Here is an 11584-nt window from a genome sequence, read left to right as displayed (position 1 = left end):
GAGGTCCTGGGGCCCTCCCCAGCTAGGCAATAGACTGCAGTGAGCAAAGAGGGGGTACACATGTGGAAAGGCAGCCTGTGGCCTGTCCCACTGAGCCACCCCTGTGAGCTGAGCTGCCTATGGAAGCTTAATCAACAGCCAAGGGGCAAGCATCAATTTCTCTGTGTGGCCAGGGTTAGGGTGATGAAGTGCCTTCTTAAAGAGATGAGCATTTTAACTGGGCCAGAGCTGCATGTGGCCTTGAAATTTTGCCTAATGAACCAAAGAGATTTCTCAACGCTTTCAGGGCTCCAGCTGCTAAAGCCCAAACCCTGACAGCAATGAATTAGAGTTTGAGCAGGAGGAAACAAACAGCTGGCAGCCTGAAGATGCACAAAGAGATCTTCTCAGGAGAATGGGATCAAGGGGTGGGGGTATTGCTGAGAAACTGCAAATAAACTTTGCTTTGACAGTTTGTCTCTGGGAAGTTTTACAGGAGAAAAATATAATAGTTGTACATAAATATATAAAGAAGGAACCTAGTCTACAGTGACTCCCTTATGGCCATGACTTCTTTGCCTGACTCCAGTTTTGACACAATGCTGGGTTTTACTCCTGAAAGGATAAAAGGGTAACTGCGTTTCTTATTCATTAGGAGATGAAGAGAAGGATTTGGTACCCTGAAGTCATTTTCCATGAAGAAAATTAATAATGACATGTAGCCACTCATTGTTCACAGATGCCCCCATGTCTCCAAAGAGCTGACCAAAGATGGAGCATCAAACTGGTATCCTGTGTCAACGCTCATGCTGATGCCTGCTTCTAGATGGGAAGATGGCAAAGAGATGGCAAAAATCATTTGGAAGATAAAATCTGTCACTTTCTTGGAAAATACTCGGCTCCTTGTGGGTGCAGGGTAGAGGGAGGGTTCCTGTAGGACATGTGCTACAAACCTCTGACACGTGGAGAAAAGAAGTGCCCACTTCCAAAGCTTATGCCATGGGTTAGACAGCTGAAGAAGGTGAAGCAGGGTTCAGCTCTCCATGCTGTGGGTTAGCAGAGCTGCCTGACTGAATAACACACACTGGGTGCCTTAGAACGGACTATCCCACAGTTCTGGAGGCTGGAGGGCGGTGTTGTAGGCCTGGTGTGGACAAAGCTGGTTGACTTTGATGACTGGGAAAGACCATTGTTTTTCCTGACTTCTGGCAGTTTTATAGGTTGGCCATCCACTGCATGCCTTTGGCTACCTGATTTCAATCTTCCCATGGCATTCTCTCAGTTTCCCTTCGGTGCCCAAATTTTGCATCTTCATAAGGACACAAGGCATTTGACTGACACCAATCCTGATGGCTCCGACTTTACTTTTCCACCTACAAGGGCTCCATTTCTAAAGGCAGTGGACTTTGGAAGATTTTGACATTGGCAGCCCACGAGGAAAAGGGAGGTTTGGAAATGTCTGTTTGGCAAGGAAGATACAAAGCAAGTTCATCTTGGCTCTGAAGGTGCTGTTTAAAACGCTGCTGGAGAAGGCAGGTGTGGAGAACCAGCTATGAAGGGAAGTGGCGATCCAGTCCCACCTCGGGCACCCCAACACCCTCAGGTTTATCACCATGATGTCACCAGAGTTTATCTAATTCTAGAATATGTGCCCCTTAGAACAGTATAGAGCACTTCAAAAACTCTCCGAGTTGCCAAGCAGAGAACAGCTACTTACTGACTTGGCAAATGCTCTGTCTTATTGTCAAAGAGAATCATCCACCGAGACCTTAGGCCAGAGAACCCGCTTCTTGGGTGAAATGGAGAGTTAGAAGATCTCAGACATCGGATGGTCTGTACAAGCTCCATCTTCCAGGAGAACCACGCTGTGGCACCCTGGACTACCTGCCGCGGAGATGACTGAAGGCTGGATGCATGAAAAGAAGGTGAACCTCTGGAACCTTGGTGTTCTCTGCTATGAGTTCCGAGCGGGGATGCCTCACTCGGAGGCACACACTTACCGGGAGACCTACAGAAGGATATCATGGGTTGAATTCACATTCCCTGACTTTATGATGGAGGGAGCCAGGGACCTCATTTCAAGAATGTAAAAAATACAACTCAGGCCAAAGTCAGAAGTCCTTGAGCACCCTTGGACCACAGCTAATTCCTCAAAATCTCCAACTGGCCACAACAGCAAAGAGCCAATTAACAAATCTTAAGGAATCTGGAGCCATGGGTACTGTGCAACTGTGAGAAACGCCCCACTGAAGCTGCCCGGACCCTCATCACTGCCCTCAGGGTACCTTGCTGAGCAACTAGTGCCCCTGACCCTGCCTATGGCCCGAGGTGACCTTGTGAGGGTCTCACTTTGGGAAAGTTACCAGTGTTCACCTTTGTATAGCCTTCAAGAGCCCGAATGCAAGTGTAACTTATTGGGTCACCAGGCCTGGAAAAGCTGTTGGAATGGATACGTAATCTTTTAAGTGTTATAGTAAAGATTTGTTTAGACTTTTTATTTTTTCTTAAGTGACACCCATTCAGGGCCCTCCTGTTTTCAGCCTTCTGAAGCCCACGTGGGATTTGGATCCTCAACCACGTGGATGGAGAACCAGTGTTTCACCGCTGTCTTGGGACCTGACTCATGTGTTTCTGGATGTGAAAGGCTGCTTCTAATGTCAGAGTTCTGTCATATATGCAAACTTGTTAAATACATAACTATATGTCTAACAAAAAACAAAAAACAAAACAAAACAAAACAAAAGCCTGGCATGTCTGAGTGCTCAACCTAGTTCAACTACCCTTTTTCCAGAAATCTCCCCGGGCCAAGTGCTGTCCTGGGAGCACAAAGTCAAACTTCAGGACCTTGCCATTGACACACCCACAGGACAAACCCAAATAAACCATTGCTCTGGACCCAGCTGCCCAGGAGGACAAGATGGAATGTTCCACAACTTTAGAACTTTGAGTAGAGCATTTTTTTTTTTTTTTTTTTTTTTTTTTTTTAAGTGAATTTTGAGGACCCAGAAAGCCCCCAGCTGCAGGTAAGTATTACAGCTCACACTTCCTGTCTTGTGATTGAGGTGTGGAGTTCTGTGGTCTAAAAAGGAAATCTTTCTCCATGATTAAAGCCCTGATGTTTGGATCAGATGGGTGCTTTAGAAGTAGTGGCTTTGGCTTTTCTTATGCTAATAGTCAACTAATTAGGCATCAGGTCTTAGAAACTGCCTTAAGCCCTGTTTTATCACCAGTCATTCTTCCCCTTTCAAACTACTTGGTCTCAATTTCTTTAACCCTTTCTCCTAGTCTTGAGTACCTAATACTTGTTGCTCTCCCAGTCTTGATCCTTCATAGTTTAAGTCAAGGGGCACTCTAATCATTTCTTCTAGCGCCTAACTTTTTATTAGCTAATCTATAAACGTCTCATACAGCTTTTCGGTTGTCTACTTTTCTTAACAGTAAGACCCAAGGAGAATAACAAACAAAACTAAAATAACAGTTAGTCAAAAACTATATGCTACAGTGTTGAACACAGCTGTAGGATGCTCCAAAAAGGGACACTGTGGTGGCCTAGGAGATACAGGGGTCAAGGGCAGGAAGATGGGGAGAGGTCTTACACTAATTGCAGTAGTATAGAATTGTATAGTGCTTGAAAAACAAGATGCGCTCCATAAATGTTAAACAGCACTGGCCTTGCCTGGATGGTGGTCTTCCCAGGAACAGGGCGCATTGGTAAGACACAGGGAATAGGGGAAGTGGCTTGGGAAATCCTGTGTCACAGGGGTTTAGGCAGCTTATCAGAGGGAGTCCTGGTATGACAGGCTTGCTAATGGGTCTCTATTTACATTAAACACCTCTGCTTCAAGACAGAACTTCAACTGCAGAGTATATGGGTCGGGTTTGGGATTGCTTGCTGGTTTTCTTGAGGGCTCTCTAACAGGCCACTTGAAACAGAGAGAGTAAGAAAGGGCCACAAACACCCTCAGCTCTGGGCTCTACCCTACCTTAAATTATGATTCACCTGACAACAGTTCCATACAGCTTTCTACATGCTGAGCGCTCCAAGAGGTTCACTGGTGCAGGCTCACCCTGCCTGTCCACTCCACACCTGGATTTTTCTCACTGCACCAGCAAGCCTTCTTCAGCCACACCCCTCCCACACCCCACACCCCACACACCCCTGCTCCAGTTTCTTAGCTCTCATTGCCTTCCCTCTAAAGCCTGCTGCAGATACTGCTCAGTATCACTGTGCCCCTCACTTCCGAGAATGTCTTTTCCTTCAGCTGCCTTAAGCTCATGCCCTCCTGTTCCTCTTCAGCCTACTTTTGTATTTAGGTAAACATTAATTTATCCTCCAAATTCCATCTTCTCTCCTACCCCCATCTCATCTCCTCATACTCCTCATAAGCTAGTATTCCGATATGAACACACATCCACAAACATACATACACACATACACACGCGTACACAAACATACACACACACACACACACCACTCTTCACACAATCATTTAGTCTTCCAATCCTAGATAAACAAAATAGACCATATTTTTAATCTCCAGTGGTAATTGACTCAGATCTCAGTCCCAAACTCCAAGGCTTATTTGTAATTGTAATCCAAACCGGGAAATCATTGTGTAAACATACACAGGCTCCTCTTTTTACACATTCTTTTTTTTCCTTTTACACATTCTATCTAACACATTTTATCTAACTCATAAGCTCCAGTGCATGGGGGAAGCGAGGGAGATGGAATCTTGGGTAATAACAGAAAATTTCATGGAAATCCCCAGGCATTGCAGGGTACATGCACTAAAAATAATCAACTCCTAGAGACACACACACAGAATTTGCTGGGCGAACAAAGGTGACGGGAGGGGTTGTGCTTATTTTTCATGATACAAACAATTCTATTGACTCTGTAAGTTTCCATTCCAAGACCTTCCAATATCATCCCACATTTGATGAAGATGAAATGGAACAGGGTCACGTGTCACGTCACTTATGATAACTTAGCATTATGGCTGGTTGGGAAACGAGACCAGGCATATGCGGCTCACAAATTCACTTGCTATAAATTTCCAGCTCCTGTTTATCATGCACCTTTACGGAGAGAGTGGCGCCAATAACATTATATAGCATGGCTCATGAATGCTATTAACCACCCCGACTGCATGTTGCAAATTTAAAAGGGTTTTAACTTTACAGACAATCCATAGGTTTGTGAATTGAAAGCCACTAAAATAAATCATCCTTGGTAATGAAAAGGGAGGAGGAAGGCCTGATATAATTTCTATTTGTCAAGGTATAATGATGTCATCATGCATTATGCCTGGCACTTAAGTCTCTTCTTAGCCAAATACATCTAGATCCTTAATGGACAGCAACACATGGGCTTCTGAGTAGTTCACACGTGGTTCTCAGATGAAAACAGAAGGCAAAAGTTGTTTTATCCCATCCTAAACAATTCACTAGAACGACAATCTTTAACGTCGTGAGTAATAGTGGCACCTCAAGACTGAAGGCTCTGATGGTCTTCAGATGATCTCTGGGTGCTTTGTGGATTGGAGAGGTTTGATTCTGGAGGTGTTGTTTGGATCCCTTTCATTGTTTATGTTTGTTGTTTACTTAATCAACAATTTATTTTTATCACTAGAAATACAGGTTATAGAATAAGGGACTACTAGTCAAGTTTTACCTTTAATATAACATGTCTTTACTTGCAAGGCTGCCAAACGAACAGTTGGGGGGATTGTTTGTAATTCAAAGTACTTAACTTAGGGAGCTATAGGGGTTGAAGTACAGTCTCCAGTCCAGTTGACAACTTCTGTGCCCTGAGAAGCAGACTACATTACTTGGAAAAAATCAGAGACTGACAGTAACCTCTGTGTTTGTGAGGTCCCGGATGGATAGTAAACTTAGGAGAACTATTTCTGCCTATGCCAGCAGAATGGCCATCTATGTGACAGGGACAACAGACTCAGCATAGTGTCATTAGATAGTGTCACTCCTTACCCCAGGATTCAGTGCTGGTTGACTCTGGATCAAATCTGCCAAAGGGTTCAGAGAAGGGTCTCCTCTCCTGAAGGCTTTGCTAGAGGAAAGACACCATCCCCCAAAACCCTCCCTGTGGTCCAAAATAATTTGCTCCTGAAACGCTCCCCAGGTTCCCTACTCTGCTAAGCAAAATTGCGTTCTCGGGACACAGGCTTTTAATTTCTCTAAGGAAAACACAACTCTCATTCCAGCCTCCACACCTTCACTGTTCTTTCCCATCACAGAGGAGCCTCAGGAACGGCTTTTCTTCAAGCTCATGCGACTGCAACCCAGCTCCTGAAAATCAGCACAAACAAGTAATTTCCATCTGGAGTCAGGAAAGCAGGCTCCCAGTTTCCAAAGGGATGCAGGAACTTAGGAGGAAAAGAAGACATGGCTGTTCTCTGGCATCCAGGACTCTGTTTTCATCTCTGTGCTGACAGAAGAACGGATTTGAAGGTGGCATAGCCATGGTGGCTCTTGAATAAGGTCTTGGCAGGGAAGACCTGAAGCCAGTGACAAAGGCAACCCCAGCATGCTCGCTCACTGCCAAGGGTACTTCACCATGTGGCCTTGCCAGTGCTCCATGAGGTTGGGCTTTTCCCTGTCTTTCCCTTACCTGCTCTCCGTGCATCCATCCTTCAGGAGTCTACCTAGACATGAATCCATGGTCTGGGAAGGCCCCCTGCTCTTTCTTTCTAAAGCACACTCACAATGCGTGGCATGAAACACAGTGTTTGGATTTAATTGAGAACTGAGGGTCTCAACCCTTCATTCTACATGAGTTGAGTATTGATGACTCAACATAGGAAGTGCTTTTTTTTTGTTTTGTTTTTTTTGAGACAGGGTTTCTCTGTATAGCTGTCCCAGAACTCACTCTGTAGACCATGCTGGCCTCGAACTCAGAAATCCACCTGCCTCTGCCTCCCAAGTGCTGGGATTAGGAAGCGCTTTTTAAAGAAGACTTAGGTTCAGATCCTACCTCTGCTCACCGCCAAAGTCTTGCAACCTCTGAAGTATGGTGACAGCAGTGCCTGTCCCAACCCCTCCACAGAATTACAGCCTCTGGTGAGCTAAAGCATTGAATTTACATTGTAATACACATCTGCGTTTTACTCTTTTAAGCTTCATTGTCTCAAGAATACAGGTCCTCTGTCTTCCAACTGTCATGAATTTCTTATCAATAATAAAGACTTAAACAAAGTAGTCTTATATGCTTTTGAGCTCCTTTTTAGTTGGTCTTGTTTAATTCCTTCATCTCTTTGCAGTGAGTGCATAGATATTTAAATGATAAGCCTTTTTAAAGCGTCACCACCAGTCGTGTGGTACGTGCCAGTGGAAGATGCTGGAGAGGAAGAGGAAGGAAATCACAAGTTCAAGGCTAGCCTGGACAGCACATTTGAAAATATGAAATATTTATTTGAGCAGGGCATCTCATCATTGAAACAGTCTGCACCTTTTTGTCTTTTTTGTATTTTTAAATTTTAATATTCTTTTATTACTGGTTATTTTATTTATTTACATTTCAAATGTCCCCCTTCCCTGTTTCCCCTCCACAGCCCCCCATCCTATCCTCCCTCCCTTTTGCCTCTATGAAGGTGCTCCCCACCTGCCCACTCACTCCTGCCTCACCACTTTAGCATCCCCTATACTGGGGCATGGAACCTCCACAGGACCAAGGGCCTCCTCTCCCATTGATGCCAGATAAGGCCATCCTCTGCTACATATGCAGCTGGAGCCATGGGTGTCTCCATGTGTATGCTTTGGTTGATGGTTTAGTCCCTGGAAGTTCTGGGTAATAATATCTTGAGTGCACACAATAACTGGATTTATTTTTTTCAGCTATCTGAAAAAAAAGTTCTCCCTTTCTGTGATGTTCTGTATATGCTTGGTCCAAGGACGGCACTATTAGGAGGTGTGGCCTTGTTGGAGTAGGAGTGGGTGTGGGTTAAAAGAGTCATAACACTATGATCCTCAGATAAGGCCTTCTCCCCCCAACCCCAACTCGCTCCCAACACACTTCACCCCTCCTGACCTGATGGGCAGCAGTGTCTAATACCCCAAGGGAAGAGGCACACTGTGGACCTCACCTGATCCAGACCCCATCTTCTCTAAGCTGGTGGACCCCACCTTTTCTGGACTCCACCTTCTCTGAGCTGCCTAGAAGCAGTCTTCTCCTAGCAGCCTTCAGATGAAGATGTAGAACTCTCAGCTCCTCCTGCACCATGCCTGCCTGGACACTGCCATGCTCCGACCTTGATAGTAATGGACTGAAGCATTAATTACAGAGGAACCTGTAAGCCAGTCCCAATTAAATGTTGTCCTCATAAGAGTTACCTTAGTCATGGTGCCTGTTCACAGCAGTAAAACCCTAACTAAGACACTTATCTATGGCATTATACACAAGAAAAAATATCCAATGTGGAGCTGGTAAGTGTAGACATGGGTCAGGATGAGTGCATTGCCTATGGGGCTAAAGTAGGCAAGGCTGCAGAAAATGGAATGCAAGGGGTGGTGCTCAAAGTGTTTTATACTGTTAAGAAGAGCAACTGTTCTGAGCCTTCAACAAGTGCTTTATATAGAATTTGTATACTAATTATAATTAGTCATAATTAGTACAAAAAATATCATTATAATTAGTATACAAATTATAATTATATTTATATTGTTAGTAGTACATATTATATATTAGCATATTATATAGATACAGTATAGTATAATTATATTAATTATATAACTAATATACAAATTATATTATAACTTTATACTAATTATATCATTTAAATATGTTAGGTAGTGCAGGTCATCTAAGGACTTAGTGTTTGGTATAATTTGTCTTTGATGAAAAAAAATATTATAGAGGTCAAAGACTTTGCTATGATCTCAGGAGCCTACTGTCTCCCCAATACACTGTACCTTCTGCCCTTATATCTGTTCCAGACACACTGGCTTCCTTGGTATTTCTGAATGGCCAGTGTGGGGGCCTTGGCATGGCTCTTCCTTCTGCTTGGAGAGCCTTAGAGGTGAACACCTGTGTGGCTAGTTGCTTCCCTACCTTCAAGTCTTTGTGCACACTTCTCCTTCCCCAATAGTCCCATTCACCCCACTCTGACTCTGGTACTTATTATCTTTTAACACACTGCATAATATATTTTCTGATTAGTTATTGTCATTTATTGTGGTGCCGGGTTCTGCCTCTCCTCTTGGGGTCCACCAGCTCAGAGAAGGTGGAGTCCGGATCAGATGGGGTCCATGGAGTGCCTCTTCTCTCGGGGCATTAGACACTGCTGCCCACCAGGCCAGGAGAGGGGGAATCGGGTTGGGAGCGAGTGGGGGTTGGGGGAGACAAGGCCTTCTTCGAGGGTCTTTCATGAAACAACACTCTGAGACGATCGTAGCTTGCTCATATTTCTTTATTCGGTGTGGGTTTGAACGCATTCACTTTCTTTGGGGTAAACCAAAGGTTGTATAGTTTTGAGGGAAAGAGCATGAGAATAGCCAGGGAAGGAGAAGGCCATTGGCTGAAAGCTACGGTGCCGAAATGCCTCATGGGAACTGAGAGGCGTTCTGGGTGCTGGGCTACCCAGTCATCAGCTACCTGTGACTGTCTGCTTGGAGGTCACCTGGTTACCAGCTCCTAGGCAGGCATGGCAGCACTACTCCTGCCTGTCTCGGAAGGAGGTTCTAATCTTTGAGATTTCTAGGGTTTGGACATGCTCAATCTCACCTGTTCCATGACAGTTCCTCTGGTGGCATGGTCCGCGTGCACTACAGTTTACTAGTGTACCAACGGCATTCAGAACCGTGACTGACCTAAAGACACTCAACAAACTGGTTTGATCAAAGGAATGTGCCAAGAGTGATGATTCGGGGGATAGTGGTAGAAAGTCATCCTGGTCTACAGGAAGGGTTGCCATCTAGCCAGGGCTACATAGTGGAACCCTGTCTCAAAAAAACAAAGCAAATAAAGAAACACACAAATAACATAAAAGATACTACACTGTGTGCAACGTGGTACTTGACTTCAGATCTGGAAAGAGGTTGCCAGAGAAACCGCAGAGACCATCTGGAAATGAGGCAGAGCAGAAAGGGAAGATAAAGAGGACTGGGGAAGGAAATGGACCCTCACTCTGGACTCTGGCTGAAGATCCACATCACCTGAGAGTCAAGAATCCCAGCATAATTAATATAATTGCATAATTGGTTCTATGGGTTGCCCACACAGAGACAATTTTCCTTTTACATGAAAATGCTTCAAACAAGAATTTTAAGATAACAGCGAATCATATCTAAAACCTAATTGTACATAGCCTTTCTTTCTCAGCTATAAACCTGCAGTTTCCCAGGAGTATCACGGGAAACCTTACAGTTTGTCCTTCAGTGGCTTTGACCTGAAAGTGACCCTTGTGACTCCTGGTTTTCTCTTGTGTTTCAATCCCATCAAGATACCTCCAAGGTTATCCCACCATAAAATTCACAGGAAAACTCCTCAGCCACCTTTGAGAGGTACAATTTGAGAACCATCAAAATTATACATACAGCTACTGCACAGGACAAATCTCCCATGAGAAGTTCACATCCAACTTTTGGGTGTGTGATATGCTTTTCCTGAGTGCCTTTCTTTCTGATCACCCCTGTGCTCAAATCTGTGTTTAAACAAACCCCTCCTCCTTATAAAATTATCCATCTCTGCTTCACACCGGCTCATCTTGAAATTTTCTTCTGTGACAAAGTCAAGAGGTTTGGTTCTATTTTAGGAGAGGTCTACATCTCCTGCCCATGCCTCATTGTTACTGAAAAATTATGGGTCAAATATGTGTGTGTATGTGTGTGTTCACATGCATATATATATATATATATATATATATATATATATATATATATGAATATATTCATATGCGTGTATATGTACATATACATATATGTGTACATGTGTATATATGAATATGTATATGTATGCATGTATGTATGTATACACACAAACACACTCTGAGCAGAAAATGCTAAGCTGAGGAAATTCCCTCAACAATACTGTATTAGTTTATTTTCTGCCACTATAACAAAAAATATATGAAGCTGGGCACTTTATAAAGACAACGTTTTGAAGAGTAGAAGTCCAGGATCAGGCAGATCATCTGTTTGACCCCTGGTGAGGGCCCCTTTGAGTGCATCACAACATGGTGCAGAAGCAGAGAAGGCAACAGCCACACAGAGAAGGACTGAGTGTGTGAGCAGTCTCACTTTGTACAACTCACCTCTCCAAGAACTAATACCACAAAACCTGCATCAGTCCCTTCATGACAGCACTCACAATAATGTGATTCCCTTCTATTGGGCCCTATCACCTCTCAGGATCACTAAGCTGAGGCCCATGCTGTACAAATGAATCCTCATGAGGAAGTCAGTAGCCATAGCAAACCATAGATGCCAGCATTTCAGAAGAGAAGAGGCCTGAGAGGCCTTCTACACCCAAACCCAGAATGAATGGAGGAGAGAGGAAGCAGCAAGGATTGCAGGTCAGGCAGTGCTTGCAAATATATGATCAACAGGAGATGCAATTCTCCACATACCTTGGAACCTTGGGGAGTTT

General features: G+C 44.1%; 1 pseudogene; it reads left to right on the top strand.

Annotated features, from left to right (window-relative positions):
* The first annotated feature begins 545 nt into the window (after positions 1-545).
* On the top strand, positions 546-2180 carry LOC110316809 (annotated as a pseudogene).
* Positions 2181-11584: the final 9404 nt, after the last annotated feature.

Source organism: Mus pahari, chromosome 2 (genome assembly GCF_900095145.1).
Source record: "Mus pahari chromosome 2, PAHARI_EIJ_v1.1, whole genome shotgun sequence".
Taxonomy (NCBI): domain Eukaryota; kingdom Metazoa; phylum Chordata; class Mammalia; order Rodentia; family Muridae; genus Mus; species Mus pahari.
Note: the sequence above shows the minus strand (reverse complement) of the source record. Positions and strands in the feature narration are given on the sequence as shown.